At 37.1% G+C, this 15,072-nt stretch overlaps 4 non-coding genes across 4 annotated transcripts; 2 read left to right on the forward strand and 2 right to left on the reverse strand.

Annotated features, from left to right (window-relative positions):
- Window positions 1–3,261: 3,261 nt before the first annotated feature.
- Window positions 3,262–3,333, reverse strand: TRNAR-UCU (transfer RNA arginine (anticodon UCU)). The gene has a single exon. It is a non-coding gene; the product is annotated as a tRNA-Arg (tRNA).
- An 8,620-nt stretch (window positions 3,334–11,953) lies between these two features.
- On the forward strand, window positions 11,954–12,040 carry TRNAS-GGA (transfer RNA serine (anticodon GGA)). The gene has a single exon. It is a non-coding gene; the product is annotated as a tRNA-Ser (tRNA).
- A 1,219-nt stretch (window positions 12,041–13,259) lies between these two features.
- Window positions 13,260–13,332, reverse strand: TRNAT-UGU (transfer RNA threonine (anticodon UGU)). Its single transcript has one exon. It is a non-coding gene; the product is annotated as a tRNA-Thr (tRNA).
- Window positions 13,333–14,999: 1,667 nt separating this feature from the next.
- Window positions 15,000–15,072, forward strand: TRNAF-GAA (transfer RNA phenylalanine (anticodon GAA)). The gene has a single exon. It is a non-coding gene; the product is annotated as a tRNA-Phe (tRNA).

Raw genomic sequence — 15,072 nt, forward strand, 5'->3', positions numbered from 1 at the left:
GTCAAACAAGACGTAAGACTTAATCTAAAAGAAATTACTAGATTGAATCTATTTGCATTAAAAAAACCGATCAAAAAAGGGCGAGCGAAGTAAGTGATCGAAAAACTTTGTTCTTTGTTCGTCCTATCTATAAGAGGAGAGCATATGAAAAATGTAACCCATTCTTTCGTTTTTTTAGCTCACTGGCCATCCGCTGGCAGTTTCGGGCTTAATACCGATATTTTAGCAACAAATCTAATAAATCTAACTGTAGTGGTTGGTGTTTTGATTTTTTTTGGAAAGGGAGTGTGTGCGAGTTGTCTATTTCAAGAATAGATTGGATCTATCCGGCTGCACTTTATAATATTTTTTAGTATTTTTCGGATAAATAAGAAAAGGGTGCACGATCTCGACGAATTACTTCTGAATAAATTCAGAAATCATATGGAAGAACCATAGCATTTCGCGACTCATTGGTAAATCAACTTTGATTCTCTATAAACCAAGAATGTGAGACCATTAACACGGTTAAAGCTAAACTGCTTGAAGTCCAGGCAAAAAGAGGTACTCTTTCTACAACTATATTAGTATTAGTACCAATTTAAACGGGAAATAGCTAATGTAAAATTTATCTGATATAGAACACTCATATCGATAAAATGGTTTGAACTATTTACTAGAAAAAAAAGGGGGCACCCTGCCCTTTTTTAACCAATGCCGAATCGACGACCTATGTATAAAAAAGAGAAATTTTTTGGATTTGAAGAAAAAAAAAATAAAAAAGAATTCTATTAATTTTCATTTTCCATTTATTTAGTTAGTTTTTCTTAATGAAATTGAAATTATTAACTAGAGGGCAAATAAAAATAAAGAAACAACTTTGCTGACCATGATATATTTTTATCTAGGCGGAAGAGTCCTCTTAATATTTATCTAGTCTTATATAGGTTTCGGTATATTGAAATATAAACATAAAAAAGAAGATAGAGGATAGGCTCATTACTTAAAAAAAAGATATGGAAATAGCTATAGAAAAAAAAAAAGGAGCGTGAGAGCCAAATGAATCGAAAGATTCATGTTTGGTTCGGGAAGAGATCATAAAAGTTGTAAACTTACAAAATAATCTACTTTCATTAAAAGATTTATTAGATAATCGAAAACAGAGGATCTTGAGTACTATTCGAAATTCAGAAGAATTGCGTAGAGGGACCATTGAGCAACTCGAAAAAGCTCGGATTCGATTACAGAAAGTCGAACTAGAAGCGGATGAGTATCGAATGAATGGATACTCTGAGATAGAACGAGAAAAAGCAAATTTGATTAATGCTACTTCTATTAGTTTGGAACAATTGGAAAAGTCTAAAAACGAAACCCTTTATTTTGAAAAACAAAGGGCAATGAATCAGGTCCGACAGCGGGTTTTCCAACAGGCCGTACAAGGAGCTCTAGGAACTCTGAATAGTTGTTTGAATACCGAGTTACATTTCCGTACGATTCGTGCTAATATTGGCATTCTCGGGTCCCTGGAATGGAAGAAATAATTAAATTAATTAGGCCTTGAACTTCTACTTTCGTTTAGAATTTAGGCATTATTTTTCCCCTTGCTTCCGAAAAAAGAGTCAAGAAACACTAATGGCAACCCTTCGAGTCGACGAAATTCATAAAATTCTCCGCGAACGTATTGAACAATATAATAGGAAAGTAGGGATTGAGAATATAGGTCGCGTAGTTCAAGTGGGGGATGGGATTGCTCGTATTATAGGTCTTGGTGAAATAATGTCAGGTGAATTAGTCGAATTTGCAGAAGGTACTAGGGGTATTGCTCTGAATTTGGAATCCAAAAATGTTGGGATTGTATTAATGGGCGATGGGTTGATGATACAAGAGGGAAGTTTTGTAAAAGCAACAGGAAGAATTGCTCAGATACCCGTGAGTGAGGCTTACTTGGGTCGTGTTGTAAATGCTCTGGCTAAACCTATTGATGGGAAAGGCGAAATTATAGCTTCCGAATCTCGCTTAATTGAATCTCCTGCTCCAAGTATAATTTCCAGGCGTTCCGTATACGAACCTCTTCAAACAGGGCTTATTGCTATCGATTCGATGATCCCTATAGGGCGCGGTCAGCGAGAGTTAATTATTGGGGACAGACAGACTGGCAAAACAGCAGTAGCCACAGATACAATTCTCAATCAAAAAGGGCAAGGTGTAATATGTGTTTATGTAGCTATCGGTCAAAGAGCATCCTCCGTAGCTCAAGTAGTAACTACTTTCCATGAGGAGGGGGCCATGGAATACACTATTGTAGTAGCTGAAATGGCGGATTCACCTGCTACATTACAATACCTCGCTCCTTATACGGGAGCAGCCCTGGCTGAGTATTTTATGTACCGCGAACGGCATACTTTAATAATTTATGATGATCTCTCCAAACAGGCACAAGCTTATCGCCAAATGTCCCTTCTATTAAGAAGACCTCCCGGACGTGAGGCTTATCCAGGGGATGTTTTTTATTTGCATTCACGCCTTTTAGAAAGAGCCGCTAAATTAAATTCTCTTTTAGGCGAAGGAAGTATGACCGCTTTACCAATAGTTGAGACTCAATCTGGAGACGTTTCCGCCTATATTCCTACTAATGTAATCTCCATTACAGATGGACAAATATTCTTATCTGCGGATCTATTCAATGCCGGAATTCGACCCGCTATTAATGTGGGTATTTCTGTTTCCAGAGTAGGATCCGCGGCTCAAATTAAAGCCATGAAACAAGTAGCTGGCAAATCAAAATTGGAACTAGCGCAATTCGCAGAGTTACAAGCCTTTGCACAATTCGCCTCTGCTCTCGATAAAACAAGTCAGAATCAATTGGCAAGGGGTCGACGATTAAGGGAATTGCTTAAACAATCCCAGGCAAATCCTCTCCCAGTGGAAGAGCAGATAGCTACTATTTATACCGGAACAAGAGGATATCTTGATTCGTTAGAAATTGAACAGGTAAATAAATTTCTGGATGAGTTACGTAAACATCTAAAAGATACTAAACCTCAATTCCAAGAAATTATATCTTCTAGCAAGACATTCACCGAGCAAGCGGAAATCCTTTTGAAGGAAGCTATTCAGGAACAGCTGGAACGGTTTTCTCTTCAGTAACAAATAAATTTTGCATGTCTACTCTTGTTAGTAGAATAGGAATCGTTGAGAAAGCTTTTTCATTTGAATCATGCAAAAAAGTTTTCTTTGTTTTTAGTTTAGTATAGTTATTTAAAGAATAGATAGAAATAAGATTGCGTCCAATAGGATTTGAACCTATACCAAAGGTTTAGAAGACCTCTGTCCTATCCATTAGACAATGGACGCTTTTCTTTCATATTTTATTCTTTCTTTTATTTTTTTGCTTCTTCCGAGAAAAAACTGTTAGACCAAAACTCTTTTAGGAAATCAAAAAATCCAGATACAAATGCATGATGTATATATTATATCATGCATATATCATAAAGAAGGAGTATGGAGGCGGTAGTGGGAATCGAACCCGCAACCCCAAGGTTATGAGCCTTATGAGCTACCAAACTGCTCTATACTCTTAAACTAAAGAGGGGTAACTAGTGGATAAAAGAGGGTTGGATACGCCCCTCTACCAATATCTATACAAATAGAATAGTCCATTTATACAGAATGGTAAAGAGGGCTCCTCTATGATTATCAATTCCAGAAATCCATACAAATACGAAAGGGTATTTTATCCTTACCAACTGGATCTTGTTGCACCCGGTAACAAACATTCATAAACCATTTCTCGAAGTACGTGTCCGGATAGCCCAAAATGTCGATAGTTAGCTCTAGGTCTTCCGGTCAAAAAACAACGTCGATGAAGGCGTGTAGGTGCACTATTACGCGGTAGGGATTGCAATTTTTCTCGCATTTTCGTTTTTTCACTCAAACTCAAGGGAGAAACTTTGCTTCTTATCTTTTTTTTTAAAGATTGACGAATCAAATGATATTTCTGTTCTAATTTCTGCCGCTTCTTCTCCCTCTGAATCAAACTTTTTTTTGCCATAATGTGTCGTTGCTATTATTACCAAGTATACGGTTCTAATCCTAGATGGAAAAATAAATAGAAAAAGAAATCTAAAAAGGCAGATCCTCCCTCTCTATCAAGAGTAATGAACTAGGTGCTGATACAGTACAAAAAAACAAACTAAATTAACCAAACTTGCCTGATGTTGAGGCAATCAAGAAAGCTGCATAAGTGAATATATAACCCACGGAAAAGTGAGCTAATCCAACCAATCTTGCTTGCACAATGGAAAGAGCCACGGGCTTATCTCTCCAGCGAATTAAATTAGCTAAAGGTGTGCGTTCATGAGCCCATGCTAAAGTCTCAATTAATTCCTGCCAATACCCCCGCCAGGAAATTAAGAACATAAATCCAGTAGCCCAAACAAGATGTCCAAATAAGAACATCCACGCCCATACCGATAAACTATTCATCCCAAAAGGATTATATCCATTGATAAGTTGTGAAGAGTTTAACCATAGGTAATCTCTTAACCATCCCATCAAATAAGTGGAGGATTCATTAAATTGTGAAACGTTGCCCTGCCATAATGTGATATGTTTCCAATGCCAATAAAAAGTAACCCACCCAATGGTATTTAACATCCAGAAAACTGCCAAATAAAATGCGTCCCAAGCAGAAATATCACAAGTACCGCCGCGCCCTGGGCCGTCACAAGGAAAACTATATCCAAAATCCTTTTTATCTGGCATTAATTTGGAACCGCGTGCATCTAAAGCGCCCTTTACTAAAATCAATGTAGTTGTATGCAAACCTAGAGCAATAGCATGATGAACCAAGAAATCCCCAGGTCCTATTGTTAAGAAAAGCGAATTACTATTCTCATTAACAGCATTCAACCATCCGGGCAACCATAGGCTTCGACCCGCATTGAAAGCGGGGCCATTCGTTGAAGATAAGAGTATATCGAACCCATATGTCGTCTTGCCATGAGCAGATTGTATCCATTGGGCAAATATAGGTTCGATCAAGATTTGCTTTTCTGGAGTACCAAAAGCAAGCATGACGTCGTTATGAACATAAAGGCCCAAGGTATGGAATCCTAGAAAGAGGCTAGCCCAACTTAAATGAGATATGATAGCTTCTTTATGGTCTAACATTCTTGCCAATACATTATCCTCATTCTGTTCCGGATTGTAATCCCTAATGAAAAAAATAGCTCCATGAGCAAAAGCCCCTGTCATGATGAACCCTGCAATATATTGGTGATGAGTATATAAAGCAGCTTGAGTAGTAAAGTCTTGTGCTATGAATGCATAAGGAGGTAAAGAGTACATATGTTGAGCTACTAAGGAAGTAATAACCCCTAAAGAAGCTAGAGCAAGACCTAACTGAAAATGAATCGAATTGTTGATTGTGTCATAAAGGCCCTTATGCCCACGCCCTAATCGACCCCCCGGAGGAGTATGCGCTTCTAAAAGATCTTTAATACTGTGCCCAATTCCGAAGTTAGTTCGATACATGTGACCGGCAATGAGAAAAATAAATGCAATAGCTAAATGATGGTGAGCCATATCGGTCAGCCACAAACTTTGTGTTTGTGGATGGAATCCCCCAAGAAGAGTTAGAATGGCAGTTCCCGCTCCTTGAGCGGTACCAAATAAATGATTACTCGAATCAGGGTTTTGGGCATAAAGATTCCATTGACCCGTCAAAAGGGGTCCCAACCCCTGGGGATAGGGTAATACATCTAAGAAATTATTCCATCGAACGTACTCCCCCCTGGATGCGGGAATAGCAACATGAACTAAATGTCCTGTCCAAGCCAAAGAACTTACCCCGAAAAGTCCTGACAAATGATGATTGAGACGAGATTCCGCGTTTTTGAACCACGAAAGGCTTGGTTTCCATTTGGGTTGTAGATGTAACCAACCCGCTATTAAGGACAGCGTAGAAAGAAATAATAGAAAAAGAGCTCCAGTATAAAGATCCTCATTGGTGCGTAATCCTATTGTATACCACCACTGATAAACTCCAGAATAAGCAATATTCACTGGACCAGCAGCACCTCCTCGAGTAAAGGCTTCCACAGCGGGTTGACCAAAATGAGGATCCCAAATCGCATGAGCAATAGGTCTTACGTGTAAAGGATCCTGTATCCATGATTCAAAATTTCCTTGCCAAGCTACATGAAACAGATTTCCGGACGTCCATAGAAAGATTATTGCTAATTGCCCAAAGTGAGAAGCAAAAATGTTCTGATAAAGACGTTCTTCAGTAATATCATCATGACTTTCGAAATCATGTGCGGTAGCAATACCAAACCAAATACGACGAGTAGTGGGGTCCTGAGCTAAGCCTTGGCTAAACCTGGGAAATCTTAATTCCATAATGCCTTTCAAATCCTCCTAGCCACTATCCTACTGCAATAATTCTCGCTAAGAAGAATGCCCATGTCGTGGCAATTCCACCCAGAAGGTAATGGGTTACTCCTACAGCGCGTCCTTGTATAATGCTCAAGGCTCTAGGCTGAGTAGCAGGAGCAACTTTTAATTTGTTATGAGCCCAAACGATAGATTCAATGAGTTCTTGCCAATAACCACGGCCGCTGAATAAAAACATTAAACTGAAGGCCCAGACAAAATGAGCACCTAAGAAAAAAAGACCATATGCAGATAATGAAGAACCATAAGACTGAATGACTTGCGATGCCTGTGCCCACAAGAAATCTCGAAGCCACCCATTAATCGTAATGGAACTCTGTGCAAAGTTTCCCCCTGTAATATGAGTTACCACCCCTTGATCACTTATAGTACCCCAAACATCCGACTGCATTTTCCAACTGAAATGGAAAATGACTACCGAAATTGCATTGTACATCCAGAATAAACCTAAGAAAACATGATCCCAGGCGGATACTTGACATGTTCCCCCTCGGCCAGGCCCATCGCAAGGAAAGCGAAAACCTAGATTTGCTTTATCGGGTATCAAACGGGAACTCCGAGCAAATAAAACACCTTTCAAAAGTATTAATACAGTCACATGTATGGTAAATGCATGAATGTGATGGACTAAAAAATCTGCGGTTCCTAATGGAATAGGTAACAAAGCCACTTTGCCACCTACTGCTACTAACTCGCCGCCTCCCCACGTTAAGCTAGTACTTGTTGTTGCACCAGGAGCTGTTACGCCAGGCGCAGTAGCATGGATATTTTGTACCCATTGAGCAAAGATAGGTTGTAATTGTATGGCAGTATCCGAAAACATATCTTGTGGACGGCCTAAAGCACTCATGGTATCATTATGAATGTACAAGCCAAAACTGTGAAAACCTAGAAATATACATACCCAGTTAAGGTGGGATATGATTGCATCGCGGTGTCTAAGGACGCGATCTAATAGATCGTTGTATCGAGTAGTTGGATCATAGTCTCTTACCATAAAAATTGCTGCATGTGCAGCAGCACCGACTATTAGAAATCCGCCAATCCACATGTGGTGTGTGAACAAGGAAAGTTGTGTACCATAGTCAGTAGCTAGGTATGGATAGGGAGGCATAGAATACATATGATGAGCTACAACAATGGTTGTAGAGCCTAGCATAGCTAGGTTAAGAGATAATTGAGCATGCCATGACGTTGTTAAGATTTCATAAAGACCCTTATGGCCTTGTCCTGTAAATGGGCCCTTGTGAGCCTCCAAAATATCTTTAAGTCCATGGCCAATACCCCAATTGGTCCTATACATATGACCTGCGATTAGGAAAAGAATAGCAATAGCTAAATGATGGTGCGCAATATCGGTCAGCCAGAGACCACCGGTTACTGGATCTAGTCCTCCGCGAAAAGTCAGAAATTCTGCGTATTTGGACCAATTTAAAGTGAAAAAAGGGGTTGCTCCTTCGGCAAAACTAGGATAAAGTTGAGCCAAAAGGTCCCGATTCAAGATAAATTCATGAGGAAGTGGTATCTCTTTAGGATCCACCCCAGCGTCAAGAAATTGGTTAATTGGTAAAGATACATGAATTTGGTGCCCCGCCCAAGAAAGAGACCCAAGTCCTAATAATCCCGCTAAGTGGTGATTCAACATGGATTCTACATCTTGGAACCAGGCCAATTTGGGAGCGGCTTTGTGATAATGGAACCAACCAGCAAAAAGCATTAACGCTGCAAAAATCAATGCACCAATTGCAGTACAATAGAGTTGTAATTCACTAGTTATTCCAGATGCTCGCCAAAGCTGAAAAAAACCAGAGGTTATTTGGATTCCTCGGAAACCCCCGCCTACATCACCATTCAATATTTCTTGCCCTACTATAGGCCAAACTACCTGAGCACTGGGTCCAATGTGAGTAGGATCACTTAGCCATGCTTCATAATTGGAAAAACGGGCGCCATGAAAGTACATGCCACTCAACCAAAGAAAGATAATGGAAAGTTGCCCGAAATGAGCACTAAAGACTTTTCGAGAAATCTCCTCCAAATCACCAGTATGACTATCGAAATCGTGAGCATCAGCATGTAGGTTCCAGATCCAAGTGGTAGTATCAGGGCCCTTAGCTAGTGTTCTTGAGAAATGGCCGGGTCTGGCCCATTCCTCAAAAGATGTTTTTACAGGATCCCTATCCACAACAATTTTTACTTCTGGTTCCGGCGAACGAATAATCATTAAGTCCTCCTCTTTCCGGACAAGACATACAAAGAGACCCGCCAACTGTCTTTTTAGTGAATCTTTGAAAGATATATATTTTGAAAGATAGATTTTGAAAGATAGATTTTGAAAGATAGATATTGTGATTAGTTCTTTTCTTTACTATCTACCATCCTTCTATTTTTTTTTTAGTTATTCACTGGAGCAATTATATATTGAAGTCAATCCGAGGCAAGTGTTCGGGTCTATTATGACATAAAGATTAGGTGCCTAACGGACATTGTTTATCTTGAAAAACAAATATTTCTCGACGTAAGAAAAAAATCTTTTTTATTTTTAATTTAAGAAACTAGTGTATTTTTTTTGAGGGCATAAGCTCCTATCTATATCTACTTTCCTTGAGCATAATATAGGGTTTTTTATTTGATTCTAAATTCCAAGATAACTCATTAGAATTATTAATAAGATGGTCCTAATATATTAGCAATATTTAGATTGCCCCCTCTTTTTATTCACTTTATTACTTCTATTCTAGACCCTATCCCTATGGTTTATTCTTATGAAATATCATATAAAATAGAAGGTATAAGAAATGGATATAATGAAATTCTTGATTCGATCTTACGACCTAATTTATTTGATTAATGGATCAACAACCAAACCACCCATTTTATGAAAAAGAAGGAGCATGGTCTTATTCAAATTCAAAGCGCTTCGTAATCTTCAACCAGTTCTGTGCTTCAATATAATTTCCCGGAGTAAGCGCTATAGCTTGTTTCCAATATTCAGCAGCTTGATCAAACCAAGCTTCCGCAATTTCCGAATCACCCTGTAGAATGGCCTGTTCTCCTCGGTCGGAATAGGAAGTTCCTTCCCTTAGAACCGTACTTGAGAGTTTCCTACCTCATACGGCTCAGAAATTGCTATCTGAATTTCCCCTATCTTAACTGAATTCGATTTATCAAAAATCGATCCAATTTGTTCTTGGGTTAAGCAGAAGAAATTAATTACCTAAGTTTCAAACCCTAATTTTTATCAATAATCAGTTTGATCTTTTTTCCCACCTTCAGAAGAATGAAGCATAGATAGATATAGAGCCTTCGTTCAAATTTTCTGAGAGGTAACTATCCCGGTTTCATATATGAAATCTCTATAGAATCCTTGAAAAAGACTTTTTTCCATAAGAAAGAAAAAAGAACTTACTATCTTTGGGATCTGATACTACACCGCTGCTTAATCCCTTAGTGGATCGGCTCTATTACATAAGCGGATTCCTAAATTTTGCCCCATATCATGGGATAAGTAAGCAGTTTTTTTTAGTTGTATCGACCCAGTCGCTCACTAATTGATCTTTACGGTGCTTTCTCTATCAATTTGAGAAACTTTATCCATAGAGTAGTAGTATAGGCCATACTTTCTTCGTTTTTTGATTCTCGTGAAGTGTCCTTCCTTCCTACAGCTGATAGGGAAAAATCGTTGTTTTTACGATCCCTATGTAGAAAGCCCTTTTTTTCTAGTATTTACTAGAAAATTTGATCCTCTCTTTTTTTTTTTTCTTTCTATAGTGGAGATAGTCGCACGTAATGACAGATCACGGCCATATTATTAAAAGCTTGCGGTAAGAAGGGGTTTCGTTCTAGTGCCCGGAAATAATATTCCAAAGCCTTTGTATGCTCTCCATTGCTTGTGTGTATAAGGCCTATGTTATAGAGTATATAACTTCGATCATAGGGATCGATTTCTAGTCGCGTAGCTTCATAATAATTTTGCAAAGCTTCCGCATAATTTCCTTCGGATTGAGCCAACATCCGTTACGGTCGTTCATTCTATTCAAAAAATCTCCGTTCCAAAACCGTACATGAGGTTTTCATCTCATACGGCTCCTCCCTTCTGTACATAATAGTACTAAGCGAAATAATCTATAGAATCAAAATAGAATTAGTCCCGTCTCATTATGAACCGAAAGGGGCTGGTATTTTTCCAAGAAATCTCTAGCCAACCTTCCCACAAGAGGTTTTTCTTAACACCAATGAATTCTATTAATGCTAGAGGAAAACGATAGCTCCAATAATTTCTTTGTTCTCAACGCCTCCTATTTAGAGGAATTAGCTACTTCAACGATCTTTGATGGTTATAGGGGTATCCAAAGTACAAACCTGATGGTTGTTTGTTATCCCAACCATTCTTCCCAGCCCTGATACCGATCAGGAAAGGGGTAATTTCTAACAAAGTTTTTCTCTTGTTGATTCCTATTTCTAGGTGTAGTGCTTTTCTCCCCTATGCTGCCTACGGATACTAATAGAGTAGGATTGGCCTGTAATCCTATACCATACCATATCCTGTAGGTGTAACCTTTCGCTCAATACTCAAATCTACAATTGAAGTATCTGAAGCCGCATCAATCGAGGATACACGACGGAAGGAATTGTTAGTTCGCCTCACCTTCCCGAAGCGTGGGTTTGTTTGCTTTACAAATTTGGTTCTCTCTATGCCAACCCCCCTCTCTTTTTCGTAAGACTGAGGTATAGGTAGGGCTAAAAAAAAGCAAAAAAAAGAGTCAAATCGCACCATCTCTATAATAAGTAAATGCCTTTTTTTCTCCTGAGGTTGTCGGAATTATTCGCAATAAAATATTGGCTACAATTGAGGAGGTCTTATCAATGAAATTTCCATTTCCACGGGATCTAGGCATAATTCCCAACCCATTCTATATAGAATTGTTTTCATTCCTTCACAAAATAACATAAAAACAAACACATTCGATTCTTATAATTATAAATAGATTGATCCATATGCTCTACTCTAAATCCATATGCTTTAAATGGATAAGAGAGATATGGATTTTCCGCTCAGCTCAAATTGTATCCTTTTCCTTCTGCTTGGACACGAAGAGATATGAAATATTTGACTAAGACTGGATTTCATTCCACTTTCCTATTTCTGAACAACAACTTATGTTATCAACTATTTCGTGTTTTCAAAGTTATTAATTGTCTCATACCCTATTTTTGATTTCGATAGTATGGTGTAGCGTATCTTATGCAAACGGAATTCTAAGGTTTCTTTATTTTATTATGCAATAAGAAGAATTCTTCCATTTTCTTTTTCTTTAGTTGCGGGAAAACCCAAATTAAAACTTTTATTTTATAGCGAGCGCAATTTCTAGTAAAAAATCCTGTATCCTTCCACTTAGATCAAAAGGAATTTTTCCAATAGAACTATGGAACCCCCGAGTGGTTGCGGTTGTACCTGTACTGCAGGAATAAGAAAACTCGCTATTCACTCAGTTTATTTTCCATAATAAGTTATGTAGGAGAGATGGCCGAGCGGTTCAAGGCGTAGCATTGGAACTGCTATGTAGACTTTTGTTTACCGAGGGTTCGAATCCCTCTCTTTCCGTTTTTCTTAATTCATCAACGTTAAGGATCACAATGTATCAAATCAAATAACAATTTTTTCCAGCAATAATATAATATCTTATATTATCTTATTTTGATTTAATAGAAATTAGAAATTCTCTATAGCAAATTACTGTGGTATGTAAAATACACATAGAGGAAAAAAGAAAAAAGGATCCTAATCCTAGGGTTAATCAATTTTAGCTAGTTGATGGGAAAATACAAATTAATGGTAATGGTCTTAGGGCGATTTAGTTCGGGGAAAGGGGAAGGGGAAGAAAATTCTATGAACCTTTCCTTTTTTCGTTAAGTTCAAGTCTGACGAGAGTAATATTCTACAACTAACAACTCATTTATTTTGAGACCGACCCACTTCCTATCTAGGATTTTATTTACTAGTCCTTTATATTCCAACGTGTCAATCGCCAAATGCTTTGGCAATTTCCCCGGGTCCGATGAAGCAATATAATTTTGAACCAGACCTTTTGATCTTTGGTTATCTTTCGTAGTAATAATATCTCGGGGTTTGCAACGAAAACTTGGTATATTGACTATACGACCATTAACTAAAATATGTCTATGGTTGACTAATTGGCGGGCCCCAGGAATGGTTGAAGCCATACCCAATCGAAAAAGGATATTATCCAAACGCATTTCAAGTAATTGTAGTAAAACCTGGCCTGTTGACCTTTTTGCTTTTCCAGCGATATGTACATATCTAAGTAATTGTCGTTCTGTCAGACCATAATGAAAACGCAATTTCTGTTTTTCTTGAAGACGAATACGATATTGCTCCTTTTTCCCAGAATTGAATTTTTTTTTAAGATTACTTCCGGATTTAGGTGTTTTTCTAGTGAGTCCTGGTAAAGCTCCCAGACGGCGTATTTTTTTTAAACGAGGTCCTCGATAACGGGACATGAAGACTCCTTTTTTTATTTTATTGAAATTTCATTTTACACAATTAATTTCATTGTATTTACATTACAGAATACATCGAAATTAAAACTGAATTAAACTACAGGATAAACAGAGTAAAATCAACTAAAGTACCCCAAAAAATGGAATTTCATCAAAATCTTTTTTTTTTGTATATATATTATTTATTTTATTGTTTTGTATCTAGCAAAATTGTAAGGTAAAAAACATAAAAGATCCTGGATTCTCCATTTAATTCGGAAAAAAAGAGATTCTTGTTCGTAGAACATCGATAGAGAAAAAAAAGCCGACTATCGGATTTGAACCGATGACCCTCGCATTACAAATGCGATGCTCTAACCTCTGAGCTAAGTGGGCTTACATAACGGAAATAGTGTAACAAATAGAAATAGGTATAGTATAGGAAATCCGTAAAATCTCAGATATTAGTTATTAATCTTAGCTATTAACTAGTTCTAAATTTGAAGTTATACTTATAAAAATAAAAAAATACTAAAACTTCTTAAAGATAAAGTTAGCTTGATATGCTTAACTATAGGATATTAAAAAATAAAATTATAGAATTTATTGGTATTTTCATTCGATCATTATAGACTTTATTATTTGTTAATAATTTGAGGATTAATATTTCACTAAGGGGAACATAGAGTCAGAGTAAATAAAATTGCTAATTCTGATTAGAAAAAAAGAATAAATATCAAGCGTTATAGTATAATTTTGAATACTATAAAAAAGTAAGACGGGAGGTGGGGGAGATAAAAACTTTTGGATATATTGATTCGGATTGAATTGCAAATACATCAAGGATAGAATCAATTCAATTCTGAATTGCAATAAGCAAGCGAGGTCTCTCAAATAGAGTCGAACTGAACTGCTAGACTACGTTGAGTGATGAACTCAATGATTCAAAAAAAAAACTAAGAGATGGATGAAATTACACAAGGAATCCTGGTCTCAAAGAAGAGGGAAATGGGGATATGGCGAAATCGGTAGACGCTACGGACTTGATTGTATTGAGCCTTGGTATGGAAACCTGCTAAGTGGTAACTTCCAAATTCAGAGAAACCCTGGAATTAAAAAAGGGCAATCCTGAGCCAAATCCGTGTTTTGAGAAAACAAGGGGTTCTCGAACTAGAATACAAAGGAAAAGGATAGGTGCAGAGACTCAATGGAAGCTGTTCTAACGAATCGAGTTAATTACGTTGTGTTGTTAGTGGAATTCCTTCTAGTTCTAAATTAGAGAAAGAGGGGTTTTATACCTTATACATTTAATAAACACGTATAGATACTGACATAGCAAACGATTAATCACAGAACTCATATTATATTCTAATTATAATATAGGTTCTTTATCTTTTTTAAAAATGAAATTAGAAATGATAATGATTATGAAATAAAAAACTCATATCATAATTTTTTTTTTTCATTATTGTGAATCCACTCCAATCGAATATTGAATAATCAAATTCTTCAATTAAAATTCAAAGTTTTCGAGATCTTTAAAAAAGTGGATTAATCGGACGAGGACAAAGAGAGAGTCCCATTCTACATGTCAATACTGACAACAATGAAATTTCTAGTAAAAGGAAAATCCGTCGACTTTATAAGTTGTGAGGGTTCAAGTCCCTCTATCCCCAAATCCTCTTTTATTCCCTAACTATACTATATTATTATTATTTATCCTCTTTTTTTTTTTCTTTTTATCAATGCACTTTTTTTTCTTTTTATCAATGCAATGGGTTTAAGATTCATTAGCTTTCTCATTCTACTCTTTCACAAAGGAATGCGAAGAGAACTCAATGGATCTTATCCTATTCATTGAATAGATTTCTTTTTTATTAGAGTATCGGCAAGAAATCTTGGTTATTCACTCTATTTTTAAGTTTTATTTAAGTAAACCATGCACAATGCATAGGACTACCCCCCCCATTTTCAAATTTAAAATTTGAAATACTTTAATTAATTTTTAGTCCTTTTAATTGACATAGATACAAATACTCTACTAGGATGATGCACAAGAAAAGGTCAGGATAGCTCAGTTGGTAGAGCAGAGGACTGAAAATCCTCGTGTCACCAGTTCAAATCTGGTTCCTGGCA

The sequence above is a fragment of the Triticum urartu genome, unplaced genomic scaffold, assembly GCF_056163025.1.
Source record: "Triticum urartu cultivar PI428250 unplaced genomic scaffold, HENAU_Tu73 scaffold2, whole genome shotgun sequence".
Classification (NCBI taxonomy): Eukaryota; Viridiplantae; Streptophyta; class Magnoliopsida; order Poales; family Poaceae; genus Triticum; species Triticum urartu.